Raw genomic sequence first — 5771 nt, 5'->3', positions numbered from 1 at the left:
TTTTATTCATTAATATTAAATTTTTAATTAATCTTATTTATTATTTAAAAAAATAAATTAGCAAATAATTCATATATATATATATATATATATAATTTTGTTTTGGTTGCTCAAGGTATTTGGTGGTTCTGCCCAAATCCACTCAAATTTAATTTGAATTTTTGAATTTCTGTATAGGTTCTCACTTAATTAAAAACTATGTTGTTCAATCTTTAAAAAAATTTAAGCTCGACTCAAGTTGCTTGGGTTGACCCCACCTAAGTTTGCAATTCTAGCAAGGGGGGTTTAAAGTTACATGAATAAATTTGTGATAAATTAAAAAATAATAAATAAATTGTGATAAAATTGTGAGACTTAAATTTTAAATTTCAATCTTTTTTTGTTTTCATAATTTACAGAAAAAATTTAACTGTGATAAAATTTTGCATCCTTTATTAAATTATAAAATAAAATTTTAAATTTAATCGCTATTAATTAAGAAATTTGTTTTTATTCTATTTAATATTTTATTAAATTAAAAATAATTTCAAAAAAATCATATATAAATTATTTTTGCCATTATAAAAAGTAAATTTTTTTAATATCAACTTAGTGGTAGTTTGGGAAGTGCTAAATAAGTATACTTTTTTATTTTTTTACAAAAATATGTATAGAAAAATAGAGATTTGATGTGACCCAAAAAAAGATAATTAAGTATATTTTTTTATTTTTTATAAAAAAATGTGCAGAAAAATACAGATGTGATGTGACCCAAAAAAGATATATATATATATATATATCTATATAATAAGACAAGAGGCTTTTTGAAAATGTCTTAGAGACAATTGTCCAACTAAGACATTTCAACGGTTGAGATAACTTTTAATAATAACATCCAATGGTTGAGATGACTTTTAAACCAATCTAAGAATTTTAGATTCCCACGTCCACGTGTTAAACCACCTCCACGCTCTCTCTCTCTCTGTCCCTCCCTCTTCTACGCTTCTCACCCACGTGCACGCTTCTCTCTCTCTCTCTCAAAGACCGAAACCCACCGAAACCCTAGCTCTGCACGAGTAACCCATTCTACGCGATCGGAAACTCCCCGGTCCGGCCTGGAAGCGACACAACGTGAGGTACCGAGAAATTCCTGGATAACTCTGTACTTTAGCCACCAAGAATCAGCAACTGAAATAGAGAGTTGCGTCGGGCGAAACTGGGAATGTAGATTACTATCAATTGATTAGGCGAAACTGGGAATGTATAGAGGGTCTGTTTTTGGGGATTGTTTACATAGAGGGTCTGTTTTTGGGGATTGTTTGTACATAGATTGTATAGATTTTATTTGTTTATTGTATTTCTTCTCTTTCATTTGTTCGAAGAATGAGTTGTGTAGATTGTTCCGCAAAAAACCCTTTAGCTGTCAAGAGCTCTCTGATCGACCCAGATGGTGGGTCGTTGGTTGATCTCGTGGTGTCGAAGAGCCAAATGGATTTGAAGACTCTAAAGGCTGAATCAATGCCGAAGCTGAAGATAACAAAGGTTGATCTCGAATGGGTTCACGTGCTCAGCGAGGGTTGGGCGAGTCCGCTCATGAGAGGATGAGTATTTGCAGAGCTTGCATTTCAATTGTTTGAGAATGAAAGATGGGTCTATTGTGAACATGTCGTTGCCGATTGTTTTAGCCATTGATGACCAGGCTAAAGAAAGAATTGGGGCTTCGATTCATGTTGCATTGGTTGGGCCTGATGGTGATCTGGTTGGTGTTCTTCGGAGGTTAGTCTTTTGATGCAATTAAATTGTTTCAGTGATTTTTTTAATACTCAGTTCGCTTTACGAAATTAAAATAGTTTTGTTGTAGATTGTCCTGAAAAGCTCTCTTTCCCTTTTAATAGTTTAGCAAACTCCTATAGGATTTGAAAAAAATGAACAATTCAAATTATCATAATAAAACTATATAACTAATTTAATCTATTGTGTGATCTATTTATGTTTTAGTGTAAGCAACAATGTTATGAAGATGTAGAGGGTTAATGACCATGTTGGCTATGCATTAAAGTGGAACATAAATAATATGATGGCTAAAATTTGGTTTTCAAATTAAATTTTATTTTTTGAATCTTTTATGTTTGTCTTTAATAAATTTTTTTCATGTTTTAAATTTTTTATTACATGCACTTCATTCATATCTTTCCAGTGTCAGTGACATCTGTAGTTTAGGTGGATGTTCATTGACATCTGTTATTTTTGCAGTGGCATTTCATTGACATCTATGAGTCCTTCATATTGGTTTGGAATTTTATTCTCATTTTAGGAAATTATATGAGCATCAAAATTACGAATTTTATTCTCATTAGCCTCATTTCAAAAGCAGCAGTCAATGTGTCTTGGAAAGCTAATCTTTATTCTCAAAATTTAATCAATAAGTAAACTTCTAGTTACAAAATTCTTGATGGTTTACATTTTTCAATTATAAAATCCAAGTAACATCTAACATACTCTCAAAATTGTCGATTAGTTGAGAAGAAAATTTTATAGTACATCATATGCCAAATTATGATTTTGTGGTCTTTTGGTTACTTCCTATGTTATGACTTGGTCATGGCTGGTGTTTATGACCTATTGTGATTAGGAAAATGATATAGAAGCTTATTTTTTAGACTTACTTTTTAGATGCAATGATGTGTGGAAGAGATGATTGGTGATGATTAGACACTACTATCAGGATTATTATTTTGTTGGTTATGACCTATGGTGATCTTGGTTATAATCAAAAATGACTTTGGATATATTTTTGTGGTGTTTGGTTGTGACACTTTTTTTGAAGTTATGATTGAAAATGATTTAGTTATGACATTTATGTAATTAATATAAAAAATGTACATATGGTAAGGCTCTGTATTCTAGAATGACCCCACTATAAGTACACTAATATTGTAGATGGTTCAAATGTCAAAGATTGTTGGTTCAGATATTGTGTAATTGTGCACATAATGTAATTTTAGAGAGGTTCAGTTATATTGTGTAATTGTACACTAATATTGTGATGATGTGCGTGGGCTGGTTTATATGTGTTTTTGGTTAAGGTTTGTTTAGGTTAGAATGTGTGGTGGTTTGGAGGGTTGGTCCCTTGTGGGTAATTGTAATTTAGGCAAATTGTCAATTGTAAACCAGTATAAAGCTCAAGGGTTGGTGGTGGCTGCATGTTGTGGCTTTAAATCTCAGATGTGGGTTCGTGGATTTTGTTTCAGTGTTGCAGCAGAGTAAAGATTCTTGATTCCTCTGTGCTAGCTGGAGAGGATGAATTTTAGCTATGTGGTGAACTCATAATTTTAGCTGTGGTCAAACACAAGACAGGTCTTCATTTAGTAATTTATAGTTCGAAAAAAAAAAAGTCTGATTGTTGCAGTTAACTAAGCAAGTGCTTTATTTATGTGATTGTAGTTGGCAGAAAATAAGTGATCCTGGAAGTATTGCAGAGGTGCTTAAGCAAGTTTATGCAGATCACTCAACAGAGGTTGATAAAGTGTTTTCCCGTATCCTTGAGACAGCACAACACCCAGCAGCTGCTGCATCCTTTGTCTCAATTATGTTTGCTCCCCGAGGACAACTATCCTTCTAGGAGGCTTTATCTAGGTACGTATTGTTAAAGTTTAAACTCCTGCAGGTAATTCATGTAAAATTTCCCTTTTCTTGCTCCAAATTATGGACTACCAGTTCATTTCTATTCATAGGTGTCAAGTGAATGATGTACCAATCTGTCTCATGTATGGAAAAGAAGACCCATGGGTGAAGCCTGTGTGGGGTCTTCAGGTAAAAAGACGGCTGCCAGAAGCTCCATATTATGAGATCAGTCCTGCTGGTCACTGCCCTCACGATGAAGTTCCTGAGGTACCCAGCTCATCACTGTCTACATTAGAAATCCATTTGATTGCCCATCTGCAGTTAGTGTTTGTTTTGACATGCCCCTGTAGTGAAAGTTTATTATAAGATGTTCATAGTTACAGTTGAAATCTTGGATGAAGAAATTTGGTTTTGCTGTTGATTTTGTTAGGACTTTTTCCATTAGTATATGAGGGGGTTTGAGCCGTGCAATCCGAGTGCTGAATCTACCCAAGAGGAAGACTTAGTTAAAAGTCCACATAATTTTAACAAAAATGAAAAGTTTTAGATGAGTAAAATATTTTTGATGTAAAGCCCCAAATTTCTATAGTGAGAACTGTGTCCTGACGGCCTTAATTGAACCTGGTGATAATCTTGAGGTTTGATTTTAAGAAAATGAATGATGTACCAAGAAATTAACATGGTAGACCATGAAGTTTACTTTCATAGTAAAATATATGAAACCATTATAAGAAATTGCAAGTCCAAGTTGCTTTTCATTTGTGAGCAAAGTAGATAGTGAAAACTGAGCAATCAGGTACTACTTCAATCCCTTATTAAGAAAGTTATACCATGAATTTTAGCTATGTGGTGAACTCATAAGAGAGGAGATAGTACTTTCTTATGTAGTGAACTCATAATTTTTTTTTGCTATTTCTTTGATGCTGCGTATTTTTTTAGCTAATGTGACAGATTTTGAATTGCATTGGTTCTGACTTTGTGGTTGAGCATGTCTAATTTAAATCTTGATTCTTCATGTGTAGATTTTGTGGTGTGAACATTATTTTTTTGGCAGAGATGTGGAGTCCTTCATATTGGTTTGGTTTGTAAACTGTGTTCACATACTAATTTTTGGTTTGGCATTGTTTTGCTTCCGCTACTATGAAACATTATTTGGCCATTTTCACCTTATCTTCTACACTTAAATTAGGGCTTTCTTTTTCTTTGAGAGATTTCTTTTTCTTCTTTTTCTTTTTTTCTAGAGAGATTTCTTTTCTTCTTTTTCTTTTTTCCTTCAATTTGTGTAGTGGATTACAAATATTTACTTTTAGATTTGTGGATTATGCTGATTAAGTTATACAACTATTTCTCTTTTGATCTACAAAACATGCTGATGTACACATTGCTGGATGGATGTTGTGGTCCTTGATTTATTGTTCCAGTCCCTTGATCCAATTTCATGGTGTGTTCATCTGAGCAAACCAAATGGATAGTTTTATTTGATTTTTTTTAAAAATTTTTTTTTTTATCAATTGTTCATATCATTTTAGTGCACAACGTTAACTCATTAATATTCTTTAATATGATGCTTGGGTTCTATTGGAATTAAATTGTTCAATCTATTTTTAGTTTACAATTATTTTTTAAAAAAATTTAATATTATCATCTATAACTTAAGGAAACAGAGAGTCTTCATTTGAGAAGAGAGAGGAACGGGGGATATCAGTCGGTGAGAGAGAGAGACAGTTGAGAAGATTAATGTTTTACAGTCTTTGAAGGAGAGAGACTAAGGCAATAGAGAAGAGGAGAGAGAGTGGGTGAGAAAATTGAGAGATTGCAATTTGGGGGAAGTGCCATTTATCTTGGGAAGATTTTTTTTTTATTAAAAATATAAAAAATGCTACATATTCTTAAAAAAATACAATTTTATAACTCTCACTCACCTGTGATTGGTCCAGGAAGGAAATAAAAACAATAAAAATATATGATTGGTTTACATCATTTTGGGAGTCATGGAGGTTCCTAATTTTGGGGGTTCCTTAAATTTATTTGGGTTACTAATAAATTGGTGTTTCATGTCTTCAATTAGGAATTTTTCTCCTTTCTGTGAATTCATTACCTACTCTTTGAAAAGAAAAAAAAAAACAAAAACAATAAATTTGAATACATTCCTCTCTAATTTTGATTTA

The 5771-nt window shown here is 32.4% G+C and overlaps 1 long non-coding RNA gene across 3 annotated transcripts; it reads left to right on the top strand.

Annotated features, from left to right (window-relative positions):
• Positions 1-975: 975 nt before the first annotated feature.
• On the top strand, positions 976-5011 carry LOC114282267 (uncharacterized). 3 transcript variants are annotated; one of them, XR_014334237.1, is made up of 4 exons: positions 2214-3336; positions 3424-3615; positions 3714-3870; positions 4626-5011. It is a non-coding gene; the product is annotated as an uncharacterized LOC114282267 (long non-coding RNA). The 3 variants fall into 3 exon arrangements; XR_014334231.1 differs by lacking the exons at positions 2214-3336; positions 4626-5011 and adding an exon at positions 976-1755 and having other exon boundaries at positions 3714-4032; XR_014334225.1 differs by lacking the exon at positions 4626-5011 and having other exon boundaries at positions 2223-3336; positions 3714-4032.
• The last annotated feature ends 760 nt before the right edge of the window (positions 5012-5771 follow it).

Source organism: Camellia sinensis, chromosome 1, assembly GCF_055761805.1.
Source record: "Camellia sinensis isolate YWXY chromosome 1, ASM5576180v1, whole genome shotgun sequence".
Lineage (NCBI taxonomy): Eukaryota > Viridiplantae > Streptophyta > Magnoliopsida > Ericales > Theaceae > Camellia > Camellia sinensis.
Note: the sequence above shows the minus strand (reverse complement) of the source record. Positions and strands in the feature narration are given on the sequence as shown.